Here is a 13839-nt window from a genome sequence, read left to right on the forward strand (position 1 = left end):
CAAAGAAATGCCACCCAACACCATTGCTGACCCACCGCCAAACCGAGTCATGCTGGAGGATGTTGCAGGCAGCAGAACATTTTCCACAGCGTCTCCAGACTCGATGTGCTCAGTGTGAACCTGCTTTTATCTGTAAAGAGCGCAGGGTGCCAGTGGAGAATTTGCCAATCTTGGTGTTCTCTGGCAAATGCCAAATGTCCTGCACAGTGTTGGGCTGTAAGCACAACCCCCACCTGTGGACGTCGGGCCCTCATACCACCCTCATGGAGTCTGTTTTTGACCAGTTAGCAGGCCACAAATGTGCATGTGTCCACTCAAAGGTCATTTTGCAAGGCTCTGCAAAATGTAGTATAATATAGTAAATATTTTACAGTCCGAACTGTAAAAATATATTGTTAAACTGCACTGTCAATGGCGTACACGCAAAAAAAAAAAAAATCCAATTCCAAAGTCCAAAATAGTGTATTTTTGGTCACTTTTTATACCTTTAAAAAAAATGAATAAAAAGCGATCAAAAAGTCCGATCGAAACAAAAATGGTACCGATAAAAACTTCAGATCACTGCGCAAAATATGTGCCCTCATACAGCCCCATACATGTAAAAATAAAGTTATAGGGGTCAGAAGAGGACAATTTGAAATGTATTAATTTTCACGCATGTAGTTATGATTTTTTTCCAGAAGTACGACAAAATCAAACCTATATAAGTAGGGAATAATTTCAATCGTATGGACCTACAGAATAAAGGTAGTATCATATAGTCTTATACGGCGAGTATATCCCAAACTCTATTTTAACTGTAAAAGTTGGGGGTCGTCTCATACGCCCAGTTGTCTTATTCGCTGGGAAATACGGTAAATAAAAAGTGACAGTTTACGCAGACTGTAAAATCGGAAGAAAAAGCATACTCTCCTTGCCCAATCCAATATAGGCACTCTGGTCTACCCGGGGGCCTATGTGTACGTCCCTTAATGAGTCAATATACTTCTGTTTTGGAAGTAAGTGTTACAAAAATGTAGCAAGCAATGGTGAGAGAACTCACAGGGCATCTTCATTGTTCCCTTATATTATATATAAAATACGTGCGTGTGTGTGTGTGTGTGTGTGTGTGTGTGTGTATATATATATATATATATATATATATATATATATATATATATATATATATATATATATTATATATATATATATTTTTTTTTTTTTTTTTCGTAATGACTTATTTGCATGTACATCTCAGGTGCATCCTAGAGGTTTTTTGTTTTATGAAATAGAATATATATTTGTGTCTTACCTCATTCAAGATGATTTATTTAATAGGGTATTATCGTCTCAAACACTTACTGAATATCCACAGGACTTGCCCCTATTTTTAAAAGAGGACACCCTGCCCTGTCCAGCCTGGTTGAGGTAGTTGGGATTCCAATAAAAAAACATCCAAACTAGCTGTTTTTACTAAGTTTACATATCTCCCATAGATGTTAACGGGAGCTGCGTAAACAGTAGTTTAGTAAACTAGTAGTATCGTAAACTGTAGATATTCCGTAAATGTTTGAGCAGGCAATAACTGTTTACTGTGCACACAAACTCTAGTAATTCTAGTTTCTATGATTTTTTTTTATTTTTTTTTCAGGCAAGTATTTTTATCCATAGGAAGATAATGAGGAAAAACACCTGACAAAATGCAATATATAGAGCATAATGCAATGTATAGAGGCAGCAAATCTTTATAGTATTTTGCTCAAAAAATTGGCATCAAATATAGTCTGAACATAGCCGTGTACTTTCGAAGCATAAATTGCCATAACATGTTTACATTGTTGATCACTGCTTTCCAGCATACCTTGACTACAGCTTTCATTGCATGCTGGAACTTGTAGTGTAATACTAGACATAAAGCCGCAGGTTGCAGACCCATTATCAGTTCTTTATCTTATAAATGGCACATTTACACTGAATGATACACACAGCCGAATGTTTACTGACGTGTGACAGAACCTTTCTGCTCAGATGTGTGAGATTGCTGTACAATGTACATGAATACATTTCACTGCTCCACGGAATATTGACACTTGAATAGAAATGACTGAAAATTTTTGTTACAGTTCTAAATGTGATTCTATAAAGCTTTGTTCAAATTACATGTGGGATATTAAAGATTCTTCAGGTCACTAAGCTGGTGTTTTGGTCTTGTCTTTTAAATGTAAAGTGATGGTCGTTGTGCATGCAGGTAGTTGTAAGAGCTATCTGCGTAAGTACAAATTGGTTTTATAATGCACTTTTGGATTAATGTTTGCAGTGTCAGATGCGCTACATGACTGTCTGAAGGGTTAACTCTTGAAGGGAATCTGTCAGCGGCAATTCTTGTTCTAAACTGCTGACACTTTTAGGGTATGTTCACACTGAGGAATTGGAGAGGAATTTCCACGAGTACCGTATTTATCGGCGTATAACACACACTTTTAAAACTTAAATTGAAGGCAAAAAGTCTGCCTGCGTGTTATACGCCGATAAATCTTTTTGTCACTGGTTTAAAGTGGCCGCAGCAGCGTCTGCTTGTTAAGGATTAGCAGCCTGGCCGCGGCCACTTTAAATCAGTAACCAGCGCGCGGCTCCCGCTTAGTTTTTTTTTTATTTTTTTCAAAAACGGGGGGGAAGGGCATGATGAGACATTGGGGGAATGATGACGGGGGGGGGGGGGGATGGGTGTAAATGTGGCACAGGGGCTGATAAAAGGGGAGGAATGATGTGGCACTGGAAGGGGGGACCAAATTGAAGTTCAGGCAAAATCAAAGTTAGAGGGATGATATTGCATTTAGTCTGTCATTTATCTTTTGTATGTATTTTTATTTTTTTTACTTAAATTTCTCTGTTAAAATGGGGGTGCGTGTTATACCCCAGTGCGTGTTATGTGCCGATAAATACGGTAATTATGCTCGCTTTTTCCTCTCCAATTCATTCAGCAGTGAAAATCCCCATAGAGCTGTGCAGAATTTCTGCCCCTCAGTTCCCACTGAGGAATTTCCTCAAGCAGAATTCTGACGAGGAAGTCTGTTCCGCTTGAAGAAAGAACATGTTCTTTCTTTTAGGCGGAATCAGCGTCTTTCTCCCATAGATATCAATGTTGTTGTTTTTTTTGAGTCAGAAGCATTTCCATGCGGAATCTGCGTGGAATTTCCACATGAAGAAAACATTTTTTTTTTATGAATAGAAATACTTGATACTCCTCCTCCGCATGAAACCTGCATTTCGGCGTGGAATTCCGTGCCAGTTCCGTGCGAAATTCCGCACAAAATCTCTGTGAGTTCTTGTGGAAAAGTAACTAACTATATTGTGAGGCCGAAAATTTTTGCTCGATTTCTGCCCCAATTCCTCAGTGTGAACATACCCTTAGGCGACACACTACCTTTTTTTCTTTATATAGATGTCTGTGTTTCCATAATGTAAAAAAAAAAAAAAATATATATAGAATTCTCTGCTGTTAAAGGAGTTCTCTGCTGCTAGACATCTTATCCCCTATGTGATGCCATGGCCATGCCCTCTTGTGACATCACACCACGCCTCCTCCATGCATGTCTATGGGGGGGCGTGTTGGCTGACATGCCCCTCCCATAGACATGAATGGATGGGGTGTGGCATGATGTCATGAGGGGGTGTGGTCATGACATCACATCCGTTACCGCAGGAACATGACGTTCTGAACAAAATATACAGAATGCTGGAGCACCGGAGTACCCCTTTAAGTGTCAGAGGCGTTTGAATGCCCCTGGGGTGCTGCAAGCTGGAACTCCTCCTCTCTTTCCCATCCATGTCCCTGTTTTATTGAGTCAAGACTCTGATTAGCCCTGTTCCCAAATCTTGTTCCTAAACTGTGCACAGGGGTGAAATTTGGACTTTTGACTTTAAAGGGGTATTCCAGGCCAAAACTATATTTTTATATATGAACTGGCTCCGGAAAGTTAAACAGATTTGTAAATTTGTACACGGGAGGACAGCAGATGGTACCGGGGGGGGGGGGGATCACAGAGAGGCAACACCGGGGTTTCGCACTGGATAGTGCTTCAACGGGCCCGTTGAGGCCCGTTGAAGCACTATCCAGTGCAAAACCCCAGTGTCGCCTCTCTGATTAACCCCCCCCCCCCCCCCCCCGGTACCATCTGCTGTCCTCCCGTGCATATGTACTAGGCTGTGAATATGTGCAATAAATATTGCTGTATTGGAATACTGGTGAGTGCCGACTTTTTCATTCTTCTATCAAGTGTACCAAGGTTATTTTCTTACATGTGTCAGAGCACCATCATATCCATCACCGCTATAGCGACTTAGAATCCGTTCACTGAAGGTACAGAAATAAGCAGTGCCGAACGTCTTGAATATAGATTTGTAAATTACTTCATTTAAAGATAAAAAATCTTAATCCTTCCAATAGTTATTAGCTTCTGAAGTTGAGTTGTTGTTTTCTGTCTAACTGCTCTCTGATGACTCACGTCCGGGAGCTGTGCAGTTCCTATGGGGATATTCTCCCATCATGCACAGCTCCCGGGATGTGACATCATCATTGAGCAGTTAGACAGAAAACTTCAGAAGCTAATAACTATTGGAAGGATTAAGATTTTTTAATATAAGTAATATACAAATCTGTTTAACTTTCCGGAGCCAGTTGATATAATATATAATATATTTTGCCTGGCATACCCCTTTAATCAAGATGGGGAAGGGAGCACCTCAGGAGCCTGGGAACGCTTCTTTGCCACTTAGCATCATAGAATAAAAGCATTTTTCTCTTTTATGGATGCACAGATAGGACAAAGAGACACATGGCACCCTGCAAATATCTTACGGTTTGGAGTGTCAGCAGTTTGGAATGTGAATTGCAGCTGACAGATTCCCTATAAGTTATGTTTACTGAGTGTAGTGTTTATAAAGCTATAACGCTGGTCATCCCACCTCACCATGAATTTTTTCGCAACAGGGTCCCTATTTTCTGAGGCCTGCATGTCTGGGCATTTCTGTTTGCTGTCTGGGCATGCTGGGATTTGTAGTTTTGCAACATCTGGAGGTCCACAGTTTGGAGATCACTGTGCAGTGGTCCCTAACTGTAGCCCTCCAGATGTTGCAAAACTGCAAATCCCAGCATGCCCAAACAGCAAACGGCTGTCTCGGCATGCTGGGAGTTGTAGTTGCGTACCTCCAGCTGTTGCATAACTACATCTCCCAGAATCAGTACATGCTGGGAGTTGTAGTTTTGCAACAGCTTGAGGCACACTGGTTGGAAAATACTGTTAGGTAACAGAACCTAACTGAAGGTTTTCCAACCAGTGTTCCTCCAGCTGTTGCAAAACTACAACTCCCAGCATGCACGGTCTGTCAGTACATGCTGGGAGATGTAGTTTTGAAACAGCTGGACGTTTCCCCCCCCCCCCCCCTCCCCAAGGGTACATTCACACGGGCAGGTTTACAGTAAGTTTCTTGCTTCAAGTATGAGCTGCTGCAAATTTTTTGCCGTGGCGCAAATTTCTAGCAGGAAGCCCACTGTAAACCTCCGCCAGTGCGAATGTACCCTAAAAACACTACACTAACACATAATAAAGGGTAAAACACTACACATACACCCCCTTACACTGTCTCTCCCCCCCCCCCCCCCCCAACAGTAAAAGTGAAAAACTTATTGTACGGCAGTGTTTCCAAAACGGAGCCTCCAGCTGTTGCAAAACCACTCCCAGCATTTCTGGACAGCCACTGACTGTCCAGGCATGCTGGGAGTTTAGCAACAGCTGGAGGCACCCTGTTTGGGGATCACTGGCGTAGAATACCCCTATGTCCACCCCTATGCAATCCCTAATTTAGGCCTCAAATGCACGTGGCGCTCTCACTTCGGAGCCCTGTCGTATTTCAAGGAAACAGTTTAGTGCCACATATGGGGTATTTCCATACTCGGGAGAAATTGTACTACAAATTTTGGGGGGCTTTTTCTCCTTTTACCCCCTTATGAAAAGGAGAAGCTGGGGGCTACACCAGCATGTTAGTGTAAGTTTTTTTTGTTTTACAATAACATGCTGGTGTTGCCCCATACTTTTTATTTTCACAAGTATTAAAAGGAAAAAAAGACCCCCAAAATTTGTAACGCCACTTCTCCGGAGTACGCAAATACCCCATATGTGGGCGTAAAATGCTCTGCGGGCGCACAACAATGCACAGGAGTGAGAGCGCCATGTACATTTGAAGCCTAAATGGGTGATTTGCACAGGGGTGGCTGATTTTACAGCAGTACTGACATAAACGCAAAAAAAGAAATATCCACATGTGACCCCATTTTGGAAACTACACCCCTCATGGAATGTAACAAGGGGTATAGTGAGCCTTAACACCCCACAGGTGTTTAATGAAAATTCTTCAAAGTTGGATCGGAAAATGAAAAAAAAAAATGTTTTCACTAAAATGCTGGTGTTACCCAAAATTTTTCAATTTCACAAGGGAAAATAGGAAAGAAGCCCCTCAAAATTTGTAACCCCATTTCTTCTGAGTAAGAAAATACCCCATATGTGGATGTAAAGTGCTCTGCGGGTGCACTACAATGCTCAGAAGAGGAGCACCATTGGGATTTTGAAGAGAAAATTTGTCCGGAATTGAAGGCCACGTGAGTTTACAAAGCCCCCATAGTGCCAGAACAATGGACCCTCCCCCCCCCCCCCCACACACACAAATATGACCCCATTTTGGAAACTACACCCCTCACAGAATGTGATAAGGGGTACAGTGAGCATTTACGCCCCACAGGTGTCTGACAGATTTTTGGAACAGTGGTCCGTGAAAATGAAAAATGTTATTTTTCATTTGCACAGCCCACTGTACCAAAGATCTGTCAAATGCCAGTGGGGTGTATATACTCACTGCACCCCTTAATAAATTCTGTGAGGGGTGTAGTTTCCAAAATGGGGTCACGTGGGGGGCTTTGTAAACGCACATGGCCCCCGACTTCTATTCCAACCAAATTCTGTCTCCAAAAGCTCACTGGCGCTCCTCCTCTTCTGAGCATTGTAGATGCAGCAGAGCACTTGACATCCACACATTGGGTATTTCCATAAAATTGGGTTACAAATTTTGGAGGTCATTTTCTCCTATTACCCCTTGAAAAAAATTAAAAATTTGGGGAAAAACCAGCATTTTTGTGAAAAAAAATTAGTTTTTCATTTACACATCCGACTTTAACAAAAAGTCGTCAAACACCTGTGAGGTGTTAAGGCTCACTGTACCCCTTGTTGCGTTCCTCGAGGGGTGTAGTTTCCAAAATAGTATGCCATGTGGTTTTTTTTTTTTTTTTTGCTGCTCTGGCACCATTGGAGCTTCCTAAATGTGACATGCCCTCCAAAAATCATTTCAGCAAAATTCGCTTTTCAAAAGCTAAATGTGACTCCTTCACTTCTGAGCATTGTAGTGCGCCAGCAGAGCACTTGACGTCCACACATGGGGTATTTCCATACTCAGAAGAGATGGGGTTACAAATTTTGGGGGGCATTTTGTCCTATTATCCCTTGTAAAAATTTGGGGGGAAACTAGCATTTTAGTGAAAAAAAAATAATTTACACATCCAACTTTAACAAAAAGTTGTGAAACACCTGTGGGGTATTAAGGCTAACTGGACCCCTTGTTATGTGCCTTGAGGGGTGTAGTTTCCAAAATAGTATGTCATGTGTTTTTTTTTTTTTTTTTGCTGTTCTGGCACCATAGGGGCTTCCTAAATGCGACATGCCCCCCAAAAAACATTTCAGAAAAACTCACTCTCCAAAATCCCACTGTCTCTCTGAGCCCTCTAGTGCACCCGCCGAACACTTGATATACACATATGAGGTATTTCCTTACTCGAGAGAAATTGGGTTATACATTTTAGGAAGATTTCTCTCCTTTTACCCCTTGTAAAAATTCAAAAACTGGGTCTACACAAACATGCCAGAGTAAAAAAATTATTTTGAATTTTCTCCTTCAATTTGCTGCTATTCCTGTGAAACACCTAAAGGGTTAACAAACCTTTTGAATGTCATTTTGAATACTTTGAGGGGTGTAGTTTTAATAATGGGGTCATTTGTGGGGTATTTCTAATAAGAAGGCCCTTCAAATCCACTTCAAAACAGAACTGGTCCCTGAAAAATTTCAATTTTGTGAAAAATTGGAAAATTGCTGCTATACTTTGAAGCCCTCAGATGTTTTCCAAAAGTAAAAACATGTCAACTTTATGATGCAATCATAAAGTAGACATGTTGTATATGTGAATCAATATATCATTTATTTGGAATATTCATTTTCCTTATCAGCAGAGAGCTTCAAAGTTTAAAAAATGCTAAATGTTACATTTTTTTAATCAAATTTTGGAATTTTTCACCAAGAAATGATGCAAGTAATGACAACATTTTAGCACTAACATAAAGTAGAATATGTCACAAAAAAAAAAACTATCTCTGAATCAGAATGAAAGGTAAAAGCATCCCAGAGTTATTAATGCTTAAATTGAAAGTGCTCAGATGTTCAAAAAATGGCCAGGTCCTACAGTGAAAATTGGCTGGGTCCTTAAGGGGTTAAGTGCTTAAATTGCCGAATGCCCTATTTTCCCTGACCTGTCCCAAGGGGTAGCACCTATTATTGCATAAACATTTTTTATGAGAAATACTGTATAAATATTTTTACATTAATCTTTTAGCTTATTATATAGCACTTTTATTTATAAACAGTCTGAGGCCAGGGCCCTGCTGAGGATTGCACATGTACCTATTAATTATTAAATATTTTATCATTCAACACTCTCTCTTTACTTCATTCTTACTCTCTTTTGTTCCTCTTATTCTCTTTTAAATCGATATATTTTTACCTTCATCCCCAGCCTAATAGACTGTTTTCCCATATAAGAATGAAGAAGAATGAAGAAATATATATATATATATATATATATATATATATATATATATATATATATATATATATATATATATATATATTCCCAAATGGCGGAGGACAGCACTACCACTGTAAGTCTCAAGATAGTAGTCCGGGTGCAATAGGAAAGAAACGTGGTCCCAGTCGCAGACCACATCCATAAATTCCAGCAATAAATCCAACAGCACTCACGGGTTCAAGTGAAAAAACACAATGGTGTTTATTTAAACCATGTTCAGATGCAACGTTTCAGTGATATCCACCACTTTTTTCAAGCTTGAAAAAAGTGGTGGATATCACTGAAACGTTGCATCTGAACATGGTTTAAATAAACACCGTTGTGTTTTTTCACTTGAACCCGTGAGTGCTGTTGGATTTATTGCTGGTATATATATATATATATATATATATATATATATATATTTTTTTTTTTAATATATATATATATATATATATATATATATATATATATATATATATATTTTGTATATAATTTTTTGGTAAACTGGATTGTTCTCAATCATCATCTGGGAAGACCAGATGATGTCAATCTCAAAGGTTTTAAATGCCCAGACTCATCTGACCTTGCCCCAACAATTCGCACCATGGGTTCTTCTAAGCAGTTGTCTAGAAATCTGAAACTAAAAATAGTTGATGCTCACGAAGCTGGAGAAGGCTATAAGAAGATAGCAAAATGTTTTCAGATGTCAATATCCTCTGTTCGGAATGTAATTAAGAAATGGCAGTCATCAGGAACAGCTCGCAGGATTGTGAGAAAAACTATTCAAAACCCACGTTTGACTGCACAATCCCTCCAGAAAGATCTGGCAGACACTGGAGTTGTGGTACACTATTCCACTATAAAGATATACTTGTACAAATATGGTCTTCATGGAAGAGTCATCAGAAGAAAACCTTCTACGTCCTCACCACAAAAATCAGCGTTTGAATTTTGCAAATTAACATATAGACAAGCCTGATGCATTTTGGAAACTACTTCTGTGGACCGATGAGGTTAAAATTGAACTTTTTGGCCGGAATGAGCAAAGGTACGTTTGGAGAAGAAGGGGAACAGAATTTAATGAAAAGAACCTCTGTCCCAACTGTTAATCATGGGGGTGGATCAATCATGCTTTGGGGTTGTATTGCAGCCAGTGGCACAGGGAACATCTCATGAGTAGAAGGAAAAATGGATTCAATAAAATTTCAGCAAATTTTGGATGCTAACTTTATGCCTTCTGTGAAAAAGCTGAAGTTAGAGAGGATGGCTTCTACAAATACAAATAGATAATGATCCTAAACACACCTCGAAATCCATTGGGGATTACATTGAGGCGTAAACTGAAGGTTTTGCCATGGAATTCACAATCTCTTGACTTCTACATAATTGAAAATCTATGGATAGACCTTAAAAGAGCAGTGCATGACAGACAGCCCAGAAATCTCAAATAACTGGAAGACTTTTGTAAGGAAGAATGGGCAAAAATACCTCAAACAAGAACTGAAAGATTCTTGGCTGGCTACAAAAAGCGTTTACAACCTGTGATACTTGCCAAAGGGGGCAGTACAGGATATTAACTCTGCAGGGTGCCCAAACTTTTGCAGATGCCATTTTTTTGTTTTCTATTATTTTGAAAGTGTAAATGATGGAAATAAAATCTAACTTTTGTTGACATATTATAAGAATGTCTTGTCTGTAATTTGATGCCTTTTGGAGATTTTTTCATCTTTCCTTGTCTTCTTTATGCACATTAATACAAATTTTTACCTGGGGTGTCCAAACTTTTGATCCCCACTGTATGTGTTCTTAAATGTTTTTTGTATACCAATAAAGATTTACCAGTATTTCTATATTTGATCTTGTTTGGAGGCTTTTTCACACAAACTGTAGTGTGTAGAATTGTATTTAGAAGATTAAGGAAAATGATCATGGTGTAAGATCTTGGATTATCATACAGATTACCTGTGTTATGTAACACACTTATGTGGTATAACACACTTCACCCTACAGAGTACAGACAGTGAGTGTGGTTCTTTGCCCAGTCCATTAGATCTTTTGTGGTTGATAAGGTTATGCTGGATAATTTAACAAAAACTAGAACCACTATATCACTTTACATTCTACTTTTAATATTATTTTCATTTCATCATCATGAACAGCACCACCAGAAACACAGATAGGTTAAATAGGTCCCTTCCCATCCACACCTCAGTGTTTTCTGTTCCTAGGAGCATACACAGAGAGGTGAGGTGCTTACCTCTGGTGGGCTGGTTTCTGCTCTGGATGGAGCTGCCAAGCAGCGGGGGTTTCAGTCACGGTGCGTCTCCCTCCCCCTGTGCTGCATCGGGTCGTGCCTCCTTAGGGTTGCTGCCTCCTGGTCCCTTCCTCCTGCCGCGGCGCTCGTCCAGGTTTATGCGGCGGGAGTCCTGTACAGGCTGGTCTCTGATCTCCTTGGAGCCCCCTGGCTGTTCCGGGCTCCATGCTGCCTGGGCGTGCGCGTTTGATGTCACGCCCGCACAGACGCAAGCGTGCTCTGGTATTGACTGGGGACCGTAAGTCCCTCCCCCAAGATGGTGGAGCCCACCGGAACAAAAAATTTGAAAGGAGGGGTATAAACCATGGATGCGTCTGCTGCCCCCCGCTCTGCTCACCTGCAGCGCTCGGCATTAACTGTGAGTAGCTGGCCCTTAGTGGGTTCAATTACTTCTGTACTGCTTCTTATGTATCACATGGTGTTTTATATAGCAGTGGTTTCTTTGGGATTAGCACCATATTACTTGCACTATTCTGCTTTTTTTCCTATACAGTGGTCCCTCAACATACGATGGTAATTCGTTCCAAACGAGCCATTGTTTGTCGAATCCATCGTATGTTGAGGGATTCGTGCAATGTAAAGTATAGGAAGCTGTACTCACCTGTCCCCGCCGCTCGAGATGGTGTCCCCGCCGCTCCCGATGGTGACCCCGGCCTCCGCTGGGCTCTCCGCTGTCTTCTCTGGTCCTCCGCTGTCTTCTCCGGTCCTCTTCTGTCTTCTCTGGTCCTCTTCTGTCTTCCGCAAGGCCTTACTGGGCCTGCGTAGCGACGTCATTACGCCGCTGCGTACGCCATTCCTATTGGATGTATTGACGTCATCGGAGAGGGCCGAGAAGACACCGGAAGACCAGCACTGCTCCCGGAGGGCACCCCGGAGCATCGTGGAGGGGTAAGTAATACTTACCGCACCACACGGGGAACATTAAGCTGCTATCCGGCAGCAGCTTAAGCATTTGGATAGCACTTAATGCGATGGCCCCGACATAAAAGGCCATCGTATGAGAGGCCATCGTATGTCGATTTCATCATATGTCTGGGCCATCGTAGGTCGGGGGGGTCACTGTATTCTACTTTCTGAAGTAGCATATAGCCTTGATTCTTATTGGTATTCCTTTTCCCACTTAGGAAGACAAGGAGGCCCCAAAGAAATCAAAAGAGAGAATCCTCTAAAAAAAACCTTCTAAGGAATCTTTGTCCAAAAATTGTGGAATTTGTTCAGCTGTTCTACCAGATACCCATCCTAAACCCCTTTTGTAAAGCCTGCACTGACAAAATTGTTTTCCAAGAATCTCCGTCCTTTATGGATAAACTTTGTGTACTTATAAATCAGCAAGTACAGTCTGCCATAGCTACTGCACTGTCTAGTTCGTCATCTCCTGTTACTTCTGATACACCTGTGGCTGAACCTCCACCAAAAAAGCAAAAAAACTGCTATTGTTTTGGACTCAGACTCTGATTCCAATGAAGATTTAAATTCCGGTATTACTTAGGCTGAAGAGGGTGAAATTCAAGACTCTCCTCCTAAAAGGATGATAAAAAATATTATTTTTCTTCTGAAGATACAGATATCTTACTTACCGCTAAGCTATAAGCGCTATGAATATAATAGATACTCCAGAACATACATCCGTCCAGGACAGAATGTTTGCTGGTCTGAAACCTCAAAAAACAAAATTTTTTTCGATTCATGATAGCATTAAACGTTTATTACAGATGAGTGGCAGGCTCCTGAGAGGCACTTGAAGATACCTAAAAAATTTCACAACAGTTTCCCCTTTGACCCCAATGAAGTAAATCTGTGGAGTGAGCTTCCAAAAATGGATGTGCAGCTTTCTAAAGTTGTTTAAAAGTACTGCACTTCCATTTGAGTATGTGGCTCAGCTTAACCCCTTAAGGACCAAGCCCATTTTGGCCTTAAGGACCAGACCAATTTTATTTTAGCATTTTTGTTTTTCCCTCCTCGCCTTCTAAAAATCATAACTCTTTTATATTTCCATCCACAGACCCATATGAGGGCTTGCTTTTTGCGTCACCAATTTTAATTACATCACTTATTTTACCATAAAATGTACGGCGCAACCAAACAAATATTATTTATGTGGGAAAATTGAAAAGAAAACCGCAATTTAGAAAATTTGGGAAGGTTTTGTTTTCACACTGTACACTTTCCGGTAAAAATGACATGTTTTCTTTATTCTGTGGGTCAATACAATTTAAAATGATACTCATGTTATATGCTTTTCTATAATTGTACCAATTAAAAAAAAAATCTCAAACCATTTTTAACAAAATTAGTATGTTTGATATTGCCCTATTTTAACCACCTATAACTTTCTAATTTTTCCGTATATGGGGAAAAGGTGCTTAGGTTTTACTTTTTTTTCAAAGTAGAAATTTTTATTTTCTTTAAGAAAAAAGGCAGTTGAACAGTAACAAAAAACAATCAACACAAGAGGTAGCTGAGGACAATAGGGTAGATACCTCTGAGCTATACAATAATTGCAGTGGCAAAAGTACTACAAGAAGTCAGATAAACATTTAACTGTAGTGTCAGTACATCATACAGGTGAGGTGAGCCCCCAGGGGTGTGTGTAGTGAGACAG

The 13839-nt window shown here is 40.4% G+C and overlaps 1 protein-coding gene across 1 annotated transcript in view; it reads left to right on the forward strand.

Annotated features, from left to right (window-relative positions):
* LOC130361710 (lysosomal amino acid transporter 1 homolog) overlaps positions 1-2166 on the forward strand; it is a 33937-nt gene extending 31771 nt beyond the window's left edge. The window contains exon 8 of the transcript XR_008891122.1: positions 1631-2166. The gene's annotated coding sequence lies outside the window, so the exon portion shown is untranslated. The remainder of the gene's footprint in view (positions 1-1630) is intronic.
* The last annotated feature ends 11673 nt before the right edge of the window (positions 2167-13839 follow it).

The sequence above is a fragment of the Hyla sarda genome, chromosome 3 (assembly GCF_029499605.1).
Source record: "Hyla sarda isolate aHylSar1 chromosome 3, aHylSar1.hap1, whole genome shotgun sequence".
Taxonomy (NCBI): domain Eukaryota; kingdom Metazoa; phylum Chordata; class Amphibia; order Anura; family Hylidae; genus Hyla; species Hyla sarda.